This window comes from Carassius gibelio, chromosome A5 (assembly GCF_023724105.1).
Source record: "Carassius gibelio isolate Cgi1373 ecotype wild population from Czech Republic chromosome A5, carGib1.2-hapl.c, whole genome shotgun sequence".
In the NCBI taxonomy this organism is placed as follows: Eukaryota; Metazoa; Chordata; class Actinopteri; order Cypriniformes; family Cyprinidae; genus Carassius; species Carassius gibelio.
Genome location: NC_068375.1, coordinates 8,294,513 through 8,313,775, shown reverse-complemented (window position 1 = coordinate 8,313,775; position 19,263 = coordinate 8,294,513). Strand labels below are relative to the sequence as shown.

Genomic DNA, 19,263 nt, shown 5'->3' with positions numbered 1-19,263 from the left:
CAAAGACTAACGTGCCATTGTAAGTTTGACTTGGACATCAGGTCTGTCAATAGCAAGATCAGGATAAGCTAGCCAGAAAGAGTGGGATAGAAACAGATAACAGAGAGAGCTCTTACTTCTGACACCAAAGCTGAGTAGGTGCTGTTTCAGCTCTGAGGGAGACCTGGCAGTGAAGGATAATGGACTCCACATTGACTGACTGGATCTCTGTCCTGCTGTTGACTCCACTTCTCATTGGGTTGAGTCTGAGAATCAGTGAGATGCAACGCTGTTCATCCTGAGCGGATTTATCCATGCAGAATGTTCAGGAACATTGAGATTCGTAGGGAGGCTCCAATCAGTCAAAAGATGTGCCAGGAAGTGCTTGAAAAATTTTAATTGGCAAAAAATTAAAAGTCAATAAAATGGCCCTCAGAATCGAAAAGCTATAAGATATCTGATCCACATTCCTCATGAATTCCAACGAGCCACTTCGGTCACAAGCCAGTATTTCAAATCCTCTTTCATGGCATGCAAGCTTGCAAAATATCTGACTTCTGTTCCTCACACAGAATGAGAAGCCACAAAACAGAGTTATTTGTAATTATGTGCCATTGTTCACTGTCATTGTTCAGTTCTGTTCTCAGATGTCCTCGCTAAGTGGAGTGGAGTCTTTTCTGTTTTGCTGGACCAATCAGGGAAAAAGCACATTCATCATTTTTTGTTCATTCCAAAGGGAGGTTGCTCTGTAGACAAAACAAAAGGGAATATTTAATTATCAGCTATAAGCTAGCGTCGCTAGTTTTCAGTGATGGCCGCTTCAAAGATACATCACACTGACAGTATAGCCCTGCTGGTGTTTCCTATGAAAGGAAATGGGTCAGTTGTTAAAGAACTTGGATAAAGAGTAAATGGATTTGAAGAAACCAGGGTAGTAAAACCTTGCAGGTAAAATCAGGTGTTCTAACCAGCTTGACCAAGGAGAAACTACACCACCATGACCATACCTTGACCACGGTCTAGAAACCATCTGAATCCAGATGTCACTGATCCTGGTGTGAGTTCTGTTTACCAGCAAAGAAAAACTATCTTCGAATTTCTCCTGTCACCTCAAGAGGGTGTGTTATAGATACACTCTAGTGGAGTCAGAACTGTAGCTTATTTGGGTTTCCATACCTTAAATGTATTTTATATGTCACAGTTCATCATTAATCAGTTAAAGGTGCAGTATGTTGTATTGGCAGCCAGCGGTTGAAAATTGAAATAATGGAGACTTGATGCTCAGGATGCAACAGGAACCAAAAGTCTTCAAACTGAATTGTGTGTTTAGTTCAACGTTCTTTCTCATGGTCTAAAAAGTCTAAATTTACATTGTAACATTAATTAATTTACTCTAGAACAGCAGATATCAGTAAAGCAATGTGCAAAAAACTAAAGAAATCATTAACATGTGGGTAAATCTAGAGCTAAATCTACTTTAAAAAGTATTACGCATTCGAATATGGCCAGAATGTGCAGAAACAGGTTCAGATTCATTATCTTTACATGTACGAAAGGAATGCGGTGAAGACTGACTGAATGCCTTAACACAGCCAGAATGTGTGTGTCTACACATACAAAAGAAACCTGTTAAAAACTGCATTAACATGGACGAACATAGCGTGTTGTCATGGCCAACGTTTGGCCCCATCCACCTTCCATAACTCTGTAAGCTGATGAGCTGATGTCATCACATTTTGATGGGCCTCTGGTCATAGAGATTTTAGGTTAGGTAGAATCTGAACGATTGGATGAACCAATATTAAACCCAGGGGGTCAAAATACAGTTGGATAACAGATATTACAGATAAAACAGACATTCTGACACTAAACGCATATTTCAAAGCAAAACCTGTAACCCAAGTATGTGATCTTAGCATGTTTCCTAAATCAAAATAATATATGATCTATTTGAATCGGACAAAAATATTAATGAGCTACACCTATTAACTCTTTTAACATCAGTCAAGTCCGACACTTTATTTTCTCATTCATGCATGTGTTTTCGATAGACAAAGATAACATTTTAAAACAAAGAAGGTACTCCTCTCAGAAAATGTAAATACATATATTTTATTTGTACAGCTGACAGCATTTTAAAGAATCACAGGATCTCTGTGTGAGAACTGTTTCAAAGTAAATTCTACGCCATGTTTTCCCTCTGTATGTAGACACTAGACTCTGTGTGATACACATTATATTATATATGTTCTGAGACACAGGGTGAGAAGGAAAGTTAAAATACCGCCTGCTTTAGAACTACTTCTATTCACAAGCTTCAGTTTCAAACACCCACAAACAAAAATAAAATCAATTCATGAAACAGAGAACCAGCCTCTGCAATACAGAAAGAAATGTACAGCATACAGAATATTATTTGGATGCCATTCGTAATAACTTTTTAAGACTGGATTGCTAGAGGATGTGTCACTGGAAGATTTCTAAAGCCATCAGTCAGTCTTCGTGCTGACAGACACTCTCAATAGAGTCCAAAATCTGCCAATAAAACCTATCCATTCAGCCTGAAGCCAGAATGCTGAATGGCTATAAAAATGCTAAATGTAATCTAATAAAATTGAATCCTCTGACCTCCATGTAAAATGCAAAGGTTAACAAACGAGATCTCAAACCATACAAATACAGAGCTACCAATATTGTGCCTTTCTGTCTTTCAGAGTGTTTCAAAAAGATTAAAATATCCCCAGAGATGTTTTTATTGCTCATTCATAGCTCAAAATACATGCAGTTCTTACTGTTCATCAATCTAATTACATTGTTCATTCAAATGTTTTTTTGAGAAATAAAAATAGACAATAACATGCTAAGAAAGATTTAATCTGCTAAATCTGCTTTAACTGCTGTATTTCTCTTTCTTTTGAGTTCAGGCTAAAATCTTTGGTGTTTGGGAAAATCAGAGCAATTTGTGATAATCTTCTGAAATGTAGATTGGAACAGCAATGACATTAAAGGATCTTCCAATTACCAGGAAGAAAATTAACCATCTTAAGTTGAATTTCACCTCTATTTCATCTCTAATTAAATTTCAATAAAATTCAAATCTCTATTATTTTTATTTTTATCCTTACGTCATCCTTATTTTAAGATAAAGAATATTATGATGCATTGCAATGCTATTTTATTTTTCCACCAGAAATCTCATTAGGATTTTTTTTTTTTTTTGTTTCTGTTTTAATTTGTTTGTAATCCTTATTGTTCTCGCAGATGATTCTCATTAGATTTTATTACTGTAGAACTGCAATAAAAAATTAATACATTCTGGACATAATGATATTTTAAATTAGCATATTGACGGCAGAACAGGAAATGGCTCTCATGATCTATCTATTTCTCTAATATTCATTGCAACATTACAGTAATGAGAGAGAATGGGCATGTTTAAAAGTCCTGGAAATAACGTCACAAGGAAAAGGACATTTTATTTGAATTTCAGTTGTGTAGCAATAAAATGGGCACTTACTGTTCATACACATACTAATAATTCTTATTAATATCCCTTATAATCATATGATTAATTCATACAGAAAAAAAAATATATATATATATAAGTGCATTATTTAAAACTACTATGGAAGTCTGTTTCTGCCACTGAATAAAACAAAAAATACTAGGAAACAAGCTTCTATAAACTACACTAACATAAATTATTGTATGTGAATCTCTTTGAATTTCTTTTCATCTTATTTTAGCTTGTCTGCTATATAAATTCAGATTCAGGAGATGTAAGTTTCAGTTCTAAAAGGCACAAAACCCGGCTATATGCAAAACACACACACCATTGCTTTAATTCTCAATTCATCGTTTAGTGAGAGATGAGAAAATGAGGAGGAATGATGAAGACTGGGAGGAAGGGAGATGTGCTGTGAACTCTGTGAATACATTGGAGGCTGGAATTACTGTCAGATGGAGGCACGTTTTAATTAATTGCATGCAGAACTCATATACTGACAAGAAACAGCATAAAAAACTGAGAACCAAATTAACTGTGTGTGTGTGTATGTGTTTAAACCCTAAAAAAACCCTCAGAGTAATAGTAATAAATAAAGTAATAAAACCCATACTTTATCTGTATAGTATGGCTCTTAAAGGCAGATCTAGTCTCAAAACAGGGTTTCTGATGAAGTTATTCAGCCAAGTGATGATATCTCAGATCATTATTTAGTTCTGTGCAAACTTCATATAGCCAAAATTGTAAACTCTACTTCTTGTTAAAAGTATGGTTGAACCATCACTTCTACCACAAAAGACTGCTTTTTAAGTTATCTTCCTGATGTATCCGAATTCCTTAGCATATCCAAAACCTCAGAACAACTTGATGATGTAACAGAAACTATGGACTCTCTCTTTTCTAGCACTTTAAATACAGTTGCTCCTTTACGCTTAAGAAAGGTTAAGGAAAACAGTTTGACACCATGGTATAATGAGCATACTCGCACCCTAAAGAGAGCAGCCCGAAAAATGGAGCGCAGCTGGAGGAAAACAAAACTAAAGATATTTCGTATTGCTTGGATGGAAAGTAACCTATCCTACAGAAAAGCACTAAAAACTGCTAGATCCGATTACTTTTCTTCTCTTTTAGAAGAAAACAAACATAACCCCATGTATTTATTCAATACAGTGGGTAAATTAACGAAAAATAAAGCCTCAACAAGTGTTGACATTTGCCAACACCACAGCAGTAATGACTTTATGAACTACTTTACTTCTAAAAACGATACTATTAGAGATAAAATTGCAACCATTCAGTCGTCAGCTACAGTATCACATCAGACAGTGCACTATAGACCCCCTGAGGAACAGTTCCACTCATTCTCTACTATAGGAGAGGAAGAATTGTATAAACTTGTTAAATCATCTAAGCCAACAACATGTATGTTAGACCCTATTCCATCTAAGTTCCTAAAAGAGGTGCTTCCAGAAGTCATAGATCCTCTTCTGATTATTATTAATTCCTCATTGTCATTAGGATGTCCCCAAAACCTTCAAACTGGCTGTTATTAAGCCTCTCACAAAAAAACACAAGTTGACCCCAAAGAACTAGTTAATTATAGACCAATCTCGAATCTCCCTTTTCTGTCCAAGATACTAGAAAAGGTGGTATCCTCACAATTATATTCCTTCTTAGAGAAAAATGGTATATGTGAGGATTTCCAGTCAGGATTTAGACCGTATCATAGTACTGAGACTGCTCTCCTTAGAGTTACAAATGATCTGCTCTTATCATCTGATCGTGGGTGTATCTCTCTATTAGTTTTATTGGATCTTAGTGCTGCGTTTGACACAATTGACCACAACATTCTTTTGCATAGACTTGAACACTTTGTTGGCATTAATGGAAGTGCATTAGCATGGTTTAAATCGTACTTATATGACCGGCATCAGTTCGTAGCAGTGAATGAAGAGTTATCATATCGATCACAAGTGCAGTATGGAGTACCTCAAGGCTCAGTACTAGGGCCGCTACTCTTCATGCTTATATGACCGGCATCAGTTCGTAGCCTTTTCAATCCTTTCCTATTTGGCACCTAAACTCTGGAACAATCTACCTAACTTTGTTCGGGAGGCAGACGCACTCTTGCAGTTTAAATCTAGATTCAAGACCCATCTCTTTAACCTTGCTTACACATAATACACTAACACATTTATATTATTCAAATCCAGATTGTTAGGCTGCATTAATTAGGTCAACCAGAACTGAAAACATCTCCCATAGCACCTGATGTACTTGCTACATCATTAGAAGAATGGCATCTACGCTAATATTAGTCTGTTTCTCTCTTGTTCCGAGGTTTTTCTTGTCTTTCTTCACTTTATGGTCCATCTGTAATGTTTTAATTTAAATTCAGTTCATATGATGTGTTACTTGAGAGCTACATACTACATTTTTTTTTTAGAACAAACTGTGATTGGTCATGTTTTTTTTGTTTACCACTAGCACATGGTGATGACGTTTTATAACTGAATAATAACTTGAAGAAAATGCTTCAGTCTGATTTGGTGAACTGGTTCACTGTATTCACTAAAATTAACTGGTAGTTCAAAAGAACGATTCACGGGAATGAGCCACGGGTTAATTTAGTGTTCCTGGTTATGCCTTTTTTAATTCTCAAAAACTGGAAGCTGCTGACTTGCCTTCTATGAATCACCAAGTACCACACTTTCCATCTTCTTTACTGTCCTACTGAAGGAAAAAAAATGTATATATCACCCATTTATTTATTCAGTGTGAATATATCATTTAAACATATTCCAGGGAAAGACATTTCTTCATGCACACACAGATGAAGCCGTGCCGTGCTGCTGAAGGCTTGTAGTTTACTGTTAATTAGCCGTGGGAGTAACAGAAAGTGCAGTAATCTGAAATGATTGGATGCCACACACATAAACACATACAGAGTGATGTGAGCAGACTCTTAATGCACTGAGGCATAATAGTCATTCAGAGAGAGATCTGAGGAGAAGAGTGAGATGAGAAACCACACTGCTGTTCAAACACCTCCACAGCGACGCGTGCAAACCATTAAATGAGCCCCAGTCAGAGGCAGAGACACACAGGAGGGATTCATCGACTGTGAATCCACTTTCTCATACATTGCTCTTTACTCCTTTTGTTAATTTTGGTGTCATTTTGAACCTTGTTCAATACATTTATTTTCTTCTGAGTTCTCCTCAGAGATCCTGAGGAGATGAGTTTTTGTATGACTCATTCAGTGAACAGAGAACAGAAAAAAGCTCAAAGACAATATTAAAAGAAACTGAAAGATTGGAACATTTAAAAGAAAATGTGGGGTTTTCACGATTCCATTATTTCTGGATGAAAAAGAAAAATAGGCAGAAAGAAAAATGTGTTAGTTCCGTTGGAAAGAATACAAAAATAAATGAGACGTCTTTAAAGGTGAAGTGTGTAATTTTTTTGATGTGTGTACATTTTTCTTTCTCCCATATGCAGATGCAGCTCGGATGAAGCCATTCGTAGGTTTATACCCATGAAGCGTGCAAACACTGCGGCTCTGTGGCTCTCAGACGGGGATCAGATGTGCTGTTTGCATTCAAGAGTCAGAGAACTCCATATGAACTCAAATATTTATAATAATATTCTCTTATTTTAGGAGACCCTACTGCACAACTGTAAATATATATATATATATATATTATCCAACTTAAAATTAAAGCCAACCCTGTGCATTGTAAAAATGATTAGGATGTTCAAACTATTGTTGTTAGGTGCTAACTTGTTGGCTTAAGTTAATGCTCAAAAGCCTCTTTGAAGTATATTGGAATACACACACACACACACACACACACACACAAAAGGTCCTATATGTAAGAATTGTCATGTATTAATCATTTTTACCAGTGTTGAGAGCTGCTCTTATGTGTAGGTTATTATTCTGTGCTGTAATGTCAAGGTGTCATGCAAAGAAAATGGATTAATTCAAACTATTGTTTCACCTAGCCAGATCTGTATAGACTACAGTCTCATATACACTTTGTGATGTTATTGAGCTCATGTGTTGACATGATGCAGTGAACTGCAGAGCTGCTGCAGACATATCCACATCACTATGATCAGATGCTTTCTTAACTGCTGCTTTCTCACCGCTGTCATGCTTGCTTTGTGTTTATATTGTTATTGAGAGGAAAGAATCAGTGGATGACCTTTTGCAAAAACCACTAAATATAAATTGGTGCATGAGTGGTGCATTGCACACACACACACATACACACACAGTCATTTTCATCATGTTTCAACGCTGTTTCCAGCATTTCTTTCTCAGAACTTTCCAACACACACTGCAAAAAACACGCAGATTAATCAAACCCACTCGAACATTCACCTTCAAAAAATAAAATGAAAAAGACCCTCACATACTCTCACCCCGCTGCACACGCTGCCAGCTATCACTTCCCAGTGGAAATGATGAGGTGGCTAGAAATAAACAGGCAATTTAAGTGCTGGACACTTCAGTGATCCATCTCTCTCTCTCTCACACACACACACACACACACACACACACGATTTAGAGTGTGAGACTTCCCCCACACATTTGCTGCTGAAGTTAAAGTCTGTCAAGGTGGGAAGCCAGCAAGGTCAATGCATCAGTGGAGAAGAGATGAAAGAAATAAAAAAAGAGTGAACATGTTAAAGACAGCGGTAGTTACAGTCGAGCTGCTCTCAAGTACTGAACACATGATCAAGAGGCTGAAAAACACACAATTCAACCCACAATAATCGAATCCTTTTTCAGATTGAATTCACTTTTTTTTCCTTTAAATTGTCTTTGCTAAACACTTATATCTGATTATATTCACCTTTAAATGTAAAACATTTTCTCTAAGTATATGCTAATATATATATATATATATATATATATATATATATATATATATATATATATATATATATATATATATATATATATAAAATAATTTTAAAAAGAAAATATTTATTTTATTATAGTTTATTTTATTATTATTATTTTTAACATTTGACATTTGACCATTAACCAACATCAGAGCAGGGTTATTATAATAAACAAAACTTAAAAAAACTATAATAATAATAATAAAGAAGAAGAATATTTTTAAATAAATAAATACATAAACATTAAATACATGAGAACAAAATACGTCAGAGCATTTATCTTCTCCATTTTGTACTTAGGAGAGAATGTTGTTGTTGTTGTTTCCTCTGTTCTCTCTATCTCATGCTGAAAAATGAGACTAGATTGATCTGTTGAGAGATCTATATTTGTTTATTTGCTGCATATTTGCTGGGAACTGTTTAAGGAAAAATGCCATATGATAATCAAAAATCTAGCTTTAGTTTAAAATCATAATTTAATAAATAACAACATAATAATTTTACAAGAAAATGTGCTCATGTGTTTGAAGCATTGCAACATCAAAAACACAAAGAGATCTTTAACAGAATTTTTTATTATTATTCACTAAATAATGCATTTTACACTTTAGTTTATTTCTTGCTCATTCACAATACACATAAGAATCAAAAATAGACTTATTCATTTCTTTACCCATAAACCTTGAGCACATTATATAAATAGTTTTAATAGTACTGCCATTCTAGCATCTTGCAGATTCTAATTGACCTAAAGAGCCTGGGGCCTGAAATTGGTGTTTTTTTGTTGTTAACAAAACAATATGTTGTGTGAGTGTGTTTTTGTGCTGGTACTGGACTTTGGCTGATTAGGTCTGTCATGACAATAAATCCACCAGTAGGTGGCAGCCAGTCACTGTTTCAATAAATGATTCACTGAATCATTAAATCAAACGGTTCTTTTAAAATAGCTGATTCAATAAGAAAAAGCAACTGACTGTTTTTATGAATCGACCATTGAATCACTGGCTCACTCGATTTGTTTTAAAACAGATTCACTCTTGCTGGTGTTATAAATAAAAAATATAAAACATATAAACACACACAGGAAAAATTGTCTTTCTTTCATAACTAGAATTATATGAACATTTTAACTGCATTCTAATAGAATTCATCACGCAGTGGATGTTTTTGACCCTGAAAAAAACAGGCAAAGGGTATTTCAAAAACAGGCAGGGAAACCAAGACATGAGAGAACCAGGAGACGAGGCTCAGAAACACAGTACAGACACATAGGAGGATCAGCAACAAACTATAAATGAACCAGGATTATAAATAGTGAGCAGACCGGGCTAACAAGACACAGGTGCAAACAATGAGTGCTAATGAGTCCAGGCAAAGGATTCTGGGAAATGAAGTCCAAAACTGAGTGACAGAGGTATGGATGGTTATCAGCTGATCATCGTTACACAACAGCACAATAACTTTAGGACAGAGAAAGGTCTTATCAACCGTTAAACTGTAATCAAGGAAATATCATTCCTTCTGTTATCATCATTTTAAGAACTTCAGAAGTTGTGCTTGAACCATTTTGCACAAAATATTATGAATACTTGCTTGAGCTTGAGCTTGTGCGCAGCTCGTATTGACTTCTGATTGGCCATTCGCCGAGTTTTAATATTTAATTTGCATGATAAGTTTTACACAACATTACTATCTAATGGGAAAGGTTAAGAGGGATGGCGGCTTTACAGAGGGGTTGCTTTTTGTCCGTTTTTTTCAACAAGGGTGCACCATCCGCCCTCAGCTCGAGCCCTGACTAAGAGTGTCACCAAAATCACATGAACAGTGAGCGAGAACTTGAGAGGAACGATTAAAATACTTTAATTCTGTTGATTTGTCATAATGTACAGTTTATTACAGGCTTTCAGTCAAAGCACGAGGACGAGCCATCGTGGGACTATTTTCATTGACAGAAGAAAAAAATAAGCATAATAAGGAGTCAGATCTGGTCTTAAATGCAAGTTATTCAATATTTAATCCACAATGCTTTGATAGATTTTAAACAGCAATTTCATTTAACTGTGTAACTGTTGGTTTGTTGTTCCCTCCTGCACTTTTTCTCTCTCCCACATACATGTTTATACTTTACTTATATTGTTGTTTATTTGAAGATATTCTTGCTTTTCATTACATTTCACCTTTTGATTTTTACAGTTGCCTGTGTTGTTACTTTAGTCATTCAGCATGTTAATGAGATTTTAATAAAACTAAAATAATAATAAAAAGGTCTGGGTATTACAATCATGTAACCCAACCCAGAGAGATCAAGACAACATGAAGATAAATACTGCGTTAAAATCAATTTGGGTTATTTTGACAAATGTAACTCTACCAAATTGTTTTGTACATTTCCCTGAGACACAAAATTGTGTAAGATGTTCACAAATGTATCTTTAAAGGACGTTTTTCTTTCTCTAAGCACAGTCTTAATATATTCTGTGGAAATATCCACTTCCCCTCAGAGTCAAGGTCTTCACAACCAAACTGCAGCTTATTATTCAAATAAGAAAATATACAATCAAAATAAAAGACCAAAGACTTGATTTAACCTTGATTTAAATCAACTTGACAGGAAAAGAGACTCACTAAACAAGTGTCTGTTTGACATGAAGCAAAACCTTGAAACAAGAGCAAAACTGAAGCCAATGTGAACAGAAGATGCTCCTACAGTGATCAAGAAAAGATACACACACACACACAGACACACACAGAGACCGACCGACAGACTGATTTAAAGATGTCCTGGCATTACACTGATACAAAAGTGCTTTGGTGAAAATAAATGCTAAAATATCTCATTTAATGCACAAAACATCTGAGCTGTTTCCACTTGTCTTCTATCTCTGAGTTATCCTCTAATGTAACACAACACAAGAAGAAATGCACAGAGTGTTGTTTATATGTGAAGAAACTGAAGGACTGTATGTATTTGCGCATTACACAGTGTGCTCAGAAACGGTGTAGATTTTAATGCTTGCATTCATCTGCATGTGGATCTTGAGAGTAAATATGTGAACTGCAGATATGAATATATGAATAACATCCTACTGTTCAACACACTGAATATATTCCATTCTCAGATCATGTCAGCAGGTCTTTCACACTTTGTTTAGTAGGGTTCACACTCTTCTCGTCTCCTCTCGTTTCCATCCACCTTACATATATGCTGAGCACAAATATTAAACACAAACAACATATATGGTGACATGTATTTATTTAACCATTACGCTACCATTTATCACAAGAAAATCATGTTCCGGTGTATCTTTATTGCTGGAAGCATGCTGAAGTTCAGGAGTGAATGTCATAATCATACTTTGGTCTTTTTTAAACCACCGTTTGCACAAAACACTGTTTATATTGGTCTAAGAACCTTTCAAGCTACTTTATTTTTAAGAGGGAATGATTTAAAATGTACAGTAAGTAGAGCTTATCATAAAATACTTTTTAAACTGTAGACTGTAGATTCTCAACTCTAAACCCAGATGATCATTTATTAGTAGACTATGTACTGTAAAGATCTGAAAGATAAAGCTCTGATGAAGTCTATTCACTGCTAATACGCTTTATCCATCTTTTCTCTTTGACACCAAACTAAATTGAATTTAAATCAAGTGGATTCAATTTCCAACGAGACTGAAGCAAGTAAAACAAATAAATAATAATAAATAAATAAGTATATTATATATTATATTAGATATGAAACAGTCCAGTGGCTGAAGAGTGTAAAAGCAGCATTAGCTGATGATTGAATCACACTGATCAGAATGAAGAGAGATGCTCAGGTCACTCAATCTCTCAGTGACCGTTCATCTCTTACAGTGAACCCTGTCCGTCTCAAACCTGTCTGCTCAGACTCCAAACACACCTGAACCTCTACATCTGATGGAGAAGCTGATTCCTGACAGAAGAGTCTCTGATGAGCTTTATTACTCTCTAATGGCTTCTAAACAAGAGTGTTTGTCTCACTGCGCACCGCTGATGTTACACTCCTCTCATTCAGAGATCTTTCACAACAACACAGATCTGGAGGAACAGACATGGGGGAAATCCTAATCCAGATCTACAGTTTGTAATCCGGTGTTTATGCTCTAGCACAAGATCCTGAGCGAGTGAACACACACACACACACACAACAAGAGCCGCTTGTGTCATAACTCACACACTCTCTGTCCTCAACATTAACAGAACTCACAGTAAATATGAAAGACTTTTAATCCTAATGAACTAACAGTAACTCTGAGATGAAGTGTTGTGATCTGAAAGGAGCTGGTTTGAGTCTGAGTCTGAGTCTGAGTCTGAGTGCGAGCAGTGTGTTCTGGTTCTGCTCTGTGATTGGTTGTTTGCTCTGGGGCTGGCCGTGTTCTGATTGGCTGACCGTCTGAGATCTGTCAGTCTGTCATGTTTGCAGTCAGTCAGGGATTTATTGCATCAGGTCACACAGGCATTTCTTAATTTGATAACATACACGTGCTGGACATAATGAGATTGTGTTAACATTCATAACAGGAGGAAGGAGGGAGAAATGAACACACCCATACAGTACACACACACACACACACACACACTTATACAGTACACACACACACACACACACACACACTTATACAGTACACACACACACTTATACAGTACACACACACACACACACACACACACACACACACACACACGGCTCGTGAGCGGTTAATGCATGTTCTGTACACACTCCTGAGGGATCTGTAGATGTTAAATATATCGCTGAGCTAATGTATGTCTCAGATTTATCTCAAATTTACATTCAATTAAAACTAAAGGAATAGTTCTCCCTGTCCTCCTGACGCTCCGCTTGTTCCCAATCCAGTCAACACCTGCAGAACCAAACAGACACTAGTCTAGTAGCCATTGACTTCTGCTGTATTTTTTACATTCTATAACATTCTTGTGTGTTTCTCTGTGAGTGTGTGTGTGTGTGTGTGTGTCTTCACAAGTACAGCCTGGAGAGCTCAGCCTGTGCACATCAGATCAAGATTGCTTCTCATTAATTAGTGTGTGTTTCTAAATAAAGCTACAGTTCTGATATTAATCTAATGAGGCTCTTTGTCACACACTGTCCTCCGTTCGTTATGTTTGTCTTTCCTTGTGTCTTCCTCACACTCGTCTGGTGACAGAACTGATCTAAATGTGTTACGTCTGAAAGCAGCGTAAACAATTGATTGAGACTGATTTCCACGGACTGCTGAGAAAAACCTACACACTAAGACACGGCAGAGAAATGGTTTGTGCAGCAGATAATCACACAAGAGTGTGCAGCAGTTTCTCTATCACTTTACTGTAACATCAGTCTCCTAATGCAAGAGCAGCAACTGTAGAGTTAACTAAAACCACACACACACACACGGGAGCACACACACACTCAAACACGCGCATGCACACACACACACACACACACGGCAGCTTGGCCCTTGATGTTTAGTCTCGTCTCTGACTCCAGTCTGGTTCTGAACTGGTGTAAGCTGCTTGAGATGGTCTGAACTGGACTGAGCTGTGCTTCTGTCTGCGGTGGTCTGGAGGCAGTGTTTGTCTGGTTCATGACGGTGACGGAGGGGCGCAGACGCTGCAGTCTCCTCATGCTTTATGCCTCCTGAATTGTTCCTGATTTCACTTGTTGTAGGAATCAGTTGTGATTGTGCTGACTCCTGCATCCTCACTATAGAAGCAGTGTGTGGATCCTCCAGCTCTGATCAGGGACAGCTGAACCTCAGCATCTTACACCATCTACAGATTCACTCTGAGAAACATCACATGAGAAGGTTTGCCAAAGAAATAACAAATAAAATCACAGTGCAATCAGTTTTCATGGCATTCAGCCGTATGTGTGTTTTGATTTGCATCTAATTTTAATAATTTGGCACCAGTGTTATTCTATTATCAGTGAGATGCTAATTTAGTTTTTATTAATGTTTTGCATAATATTTTATTCTGATGTTTTCCACTTTTATTTTAATTAAATGTTTTTAGTGTGTATTTGTAAATTTTAGTCACATTTTTAACACTATTTTATTTAATTAATTTTAGTACATTAAGCTAATTAAAATGAGAAATGTTGCCTTGGCAACCAGCCCAAATAACAGAAAGATGAAAATGAAGTTACAAACGTTCAACAAGCATTTTGTGTGTGTGTGTGTGTTTGAGTGTGTGTGTGTGTGTGTGCATGTGTGTCTCTGTGTGTGTGTGTGTGTGTGCTCGTGTGTGTGTGTGTGTGTGTGTGCATGTGTGTGTGTGTGTGTGTGTGTGCGTGTGTGTGTGTGTGTGTGTGTGTGCATGTGTGTCTCTGTGTGCGTGTGTGTGTGTGTTCATGTGTGTGTGTGCATGTGTGTGTGTCTCTGTGTGTGTGTGTGTGTGTGTGTGTGTGTGTGTGCGTGTGTGTGTGTGTGCATGTGTGTCTCTGTGTGCGTGTGTGTGTGTGTTCATGTGTGTGTGTGCATGTGTGTGTGTCTCTGTGTGCGTGTGTGTGTGTGTGTGTGTGTGTCTCTGTGTGTGTGTGAGTGTGTGTGTGTCAATGCAAGCAGATGGCTGCATGTTTGTGTGTGTGCATCATCTCTGCACGGTGTCTGTGCACATCTTTAAAGTGATAGACTGTTATTGCACCTGATCACAGTTCCTCTCACAGTTTTGTAGTTTACATGAACTTTGAAACTCGCTTTTAAAAGTTTGCCATTGCAAGCCCCCAAAAACAAAAAAGATTAGTTTTTAGTTGAAAACGGTGTTGGGTTACTGTGTTCTGTCTTCTTCTTCGGAGCTTTGCTCTTTAATTTGGGTGAAAAACAGCAGTTTGGGAAATCCTCTTCTTTTGTGTCCAACAGAAGAAACATACAGTATCTTGCTCTTGTGTTCACTCGATGTGAAGATCTGAAACTCTTTCACTGTGAGACACATCAGGAACTAACAGTTAAACTAACACAGCCTCGTCTCCAAACAAACTCAATCATTCAAATCTTACTCTGAAAAATAATATGTCACACAATGGTTCCCCGCTGGTTTTTGCTCCAGGACAGTTTCTAATGCTTCTCCACAGAAGAGGTCCAGACTGCTGGTGTGCATCAGTGAAAGTGGATAGAAATGACAGAACACCACACAAGTAGTTGACATCTGACTTATGTGCTTCATTCCCAGTCTTTTCCAGCCTTATGAAAGCTGTTTTTCACTCACAATCCTGAATCTTGACAGTTACTGGTGGCACTATGTTTTATTTCAGCCTGACAGTCAAGAAGCTTGTTCTGTACTGAACTAAAAAACACTATGCTAGTCAGTAAGGACCAGAGACTGAAGGTGAACTATCCTTTAATTTCTCATTCCACTCTACATCCAGTTTGGAGTAAGGGCCTGCATTTAAATGAACTGTGAGGAAATCGAAATACTGCACACACACCTTCAATCAAATCAGCTCAAGGTAGTGAAGAGCGCTGGGCTGCGGCGGACACACACTCACAGATGAAGAGTCTGGAGTACAGCATCCGTGTGAATCCATCGACCCATGCATTCATCAGACTCAGTCCCTCCCGTATCTGAACTGTTTTAGGAGGGCTTTGTTTCAGCGGGGTGGGCCTAATCCTGTTTCCATGGTTACTGGCGGCCACCTCTTGATTTGTATGTAGGAGCGTGTGTGTGTGCCTTGAGCTAGCAGCTGTACCGCTTCACAGTTTTCTATGAAATCCACTTTTATAATCTCCTCGCACAATATGCTAACGTTTTACCCACTGCTGATGTGATGCAATACGCTCCATTTGTCAGGGTACAGGGGTAAAATGTGTGTGTGTGTTCCCGTGTGTGTCCTACAGTGCAGGTGCAGCACACATCACACGCACAGAATCATAATGTGAGTGTTGTGTGAGATGGGAAGCGGATGCATAATGGGACTAGAATCTTGTGCGTGTTGCATGCGTTAAATGTGTAGAATGTGCTGTGCATGATTGATCACGGTGCACTTGTGTAATTGTACGTATTGTGCATGCGTTTAAGGAAAGCATGCATGTAGTGTCGACATCTTTCTGTGTTCATGAATTATGTGTGCAACAATGCATTGATAACACTGTGACTATTTACATTTTGCTATAATTATTGCTGTATAACTTGTATAACCTAATGTTATAGATTTAAGGTTTTACAATCTTACTGCCAGTGATGTACACACTGAGAAACAAAAAGGTGTAGGATTTGAATTAAATTAACACATTGAAATAAACGTGACGAGACTAGAATAGTATTTTATTGTGAAAAATCACTTGCAGACTGCACATCTGAGACCCAAGCGGTTTATCTGAGATATTAGGAAAGCAGGCGTTTGCAAGCGTGTTAGTGTTTAGTATGCACTGGTCACATGCAGGATCTTGGATGTTAATCTGTGCTGTGGTCTGGACGGACTTCCTTTGGCAGTGCCACTGTACCCTACTGCTAGCCAGCTGTCCACACACACACACACACACACACACACACGTCTCTCCTCTGTTGGGCTTTCTCAGCATCACGGTTGCTCACAGCAGACACAGAGAGAGGTGATCTGTGTGAGATCAGAGGAACATCACAACACGAGGAGAAGATGGAGAGCGATGATCTTCTCCAGGAGAAACATTCATTCATGCAGCTCTGATTCAGCCCATTCACTCATAACTGCACCGTTGTCCTTGTTTGTCCTAAATGTGCCCTTCCAGTCTTTTAGGACTGATCTGATGTAGTATTTGTGGTTGATAGTTGATTATGTGTAATTATTAATAACTACTAGTATTGCTGAATTGCAGGAACAAACTGAACTGATGATAGATAGTACATCATGACGGCTCTAATCATGCAATACAACACACTGCAAACTTTTACAAATATCCAAGTATTATTAAATCAAAATACATTTGATTGAGAAGACAACGTACTTTAAGTGAAATATGACAATTAATTAAGTTTATGCTTAAAACAAACAAAATATCTGTACAGGTTATTTTTCTTTCTGCATGGACAGATTTTTCTTGTTTTCTCACATAATTTTGATGCATTTGATAAAGAAGACAAGTCATGTTGCTTTCCATGTAAATGTTGATGTAATATCTTGATGGAAATGCAGAAAGCATGCAGAATTGAATTACATTTCAACCTGTGTTTTTATTCCATGGAACATAAATGGAGGTTTGCTGTCCAGAAAAAGGGGAACATTCACCATAAAACGGGTTCACGTGTTGTTAGTGTGCTGTGGGAGAGCTGTATTCATTCAACAACGCCACATTAAAGCCCTTTTAACCCGCGGTGCTTGAGAGGATATGTCTTATGTTTCCCTATCGACTCAAAGACACGTCTTCTCTGATAACACAGGTGCGTCAAACAGATGTCAGACTGATGTTCACGTTCATCTGGAGACTGGAATACCTAGAGCTATTACTGATGTCTCAAAAACATTCCCTGACCCCGACTGGTGTTAAAATGATGGTTATGATTAAGAATAGTCTTTCTGATGATATAACAGTATAATTAGACACTCTTTAGCAGACATACTGAATGTGCAATAGCAGTCCTGTTTACTGCTGATGTGACAGTAACACAATAAATAAAAAATAGAGGTGATGAAGGTGATTGTTTGGCTAGCCTCAACACCTTCTCTTCCCGAGGCCCCGCCCTCCTCTGACGTCAGCCTACCCAGTGCCAGTCATCTGTGCAGTTAAAATGATTGACAGGCAGAGAGCGCATCTCTCGGTTTTTCCTGTTCGAGGGCTGTGACAGATACAGGTGTGATTCTCGTGACACCTATTTCAGTGATATGTGTCAGGTAAAAGCTAGGTTTTATGTTGACTGCAGCTGACAGCCCCCTCAGGAGCAGCCTGTACACCCCAGAATCGTCACTGTTCGCAGCACAGGCACAGTTTACTGCTGTTGATGCAGCGCTTTCATGTGAAGCGACTAACCAGTGACCAGCCGATGACACACCAGGAATCACAATTATAACACGAGCGTTTATCATGAGCTCAAGAACACCAAAGCACGCGCGCATTAATTATTATTTAACTCTTTTTTTTTCTCGTTTAAACGATAAAAACGCACGAGTTATTCCACAGAAGGGAACGGGACGCGTTGTTAAAGGTTGATCTGATTGCTCGCAGAGACACAGATCGCAGGTGTGAGCAGATCATGTGTCTGCTGCTTTATTCCAGCAGAGCTGCATTCATCCACAGCTGGGATGCGCTGCGAAGCCTAGAAACTGCGTAGACTCAGCAGATGCAATATTAACACAACTTACCTTTTCATCAGAGAGCCCTTCTTCTGCCTGTCTCTCCATCCATCTGTCCTTTACCGAGGAAAAGGTGTTTCTGTTATTTCCCTTCAGAAGTTGCACGCTATTCAGGCTGATTCAGAATTAAGTGACGGTCCGCTGTAGCCTATAAATCATCATTAAGATCATACACCCCCCTTTCTCTCCTCCTTTCACCGACCATCCGATATCGCCTATCGTGTTCTCCTCTGCTATAAAATCCAGCGCGTGCTACGCAGTAATAAAACACTACTCTAAATGAATCATAACGCTGAAGAGAGACCGTCTTCCCCGAGTCATCTGTCCTCCTCTCTGAGCATCACTGTGCCTTGTTAGTCCGAGAGCATCATTCACGCTCGGTTCACGGCGTAGCGGAGTCCGAGTCGCAAACGAGTCGGTTCCTTGATTCATTTGAACTGATTCGCTAAGTGTTTATTCTCGGATTCCCAAATGCCTGCTGAACTACTGTGGGTTCTGCAGAAGCCATAACTAATGACCCCCCCCCCCCCCACCCACAAGATAAATCTTGCTAAATATGGAAAGGGGGGAAATA

The 19,263-nt window shown here is 38.0% G+C and overlaps 1 protein-coding gene across 2 annotated transcripts in view; it reads right to left on the bottom strand.

Annotated features, from left to right (window-relative positions):
- flrt1a (fibronectin leucine rich transmembrane protein 1a) overlaps window positions 1-19,027 on the bottom strand; it is a 51,974-nt gene extending 32,947 nt beyond the window's left edge. The window contains exons 1-2 of one of the 2 annotated variants that reach the window (XM_052591581.1): window positions 18,699-19,027; window positions 117-725 (exon numbers count right to left, since the gene is read on the bottom strand). The gene's annotated coding sequence lies outside the window, so the exon portion shown is untranslated. The remainder of the gene's footprint in view (window positions 1-116; window positions 726-18,698) is intronic. The other variant, XM_052591580.1, reaches the window with a different exon arrangement.
- Between the last annotated feature and the right edge of the window lie 236 nt (window positions 19,028-19,263).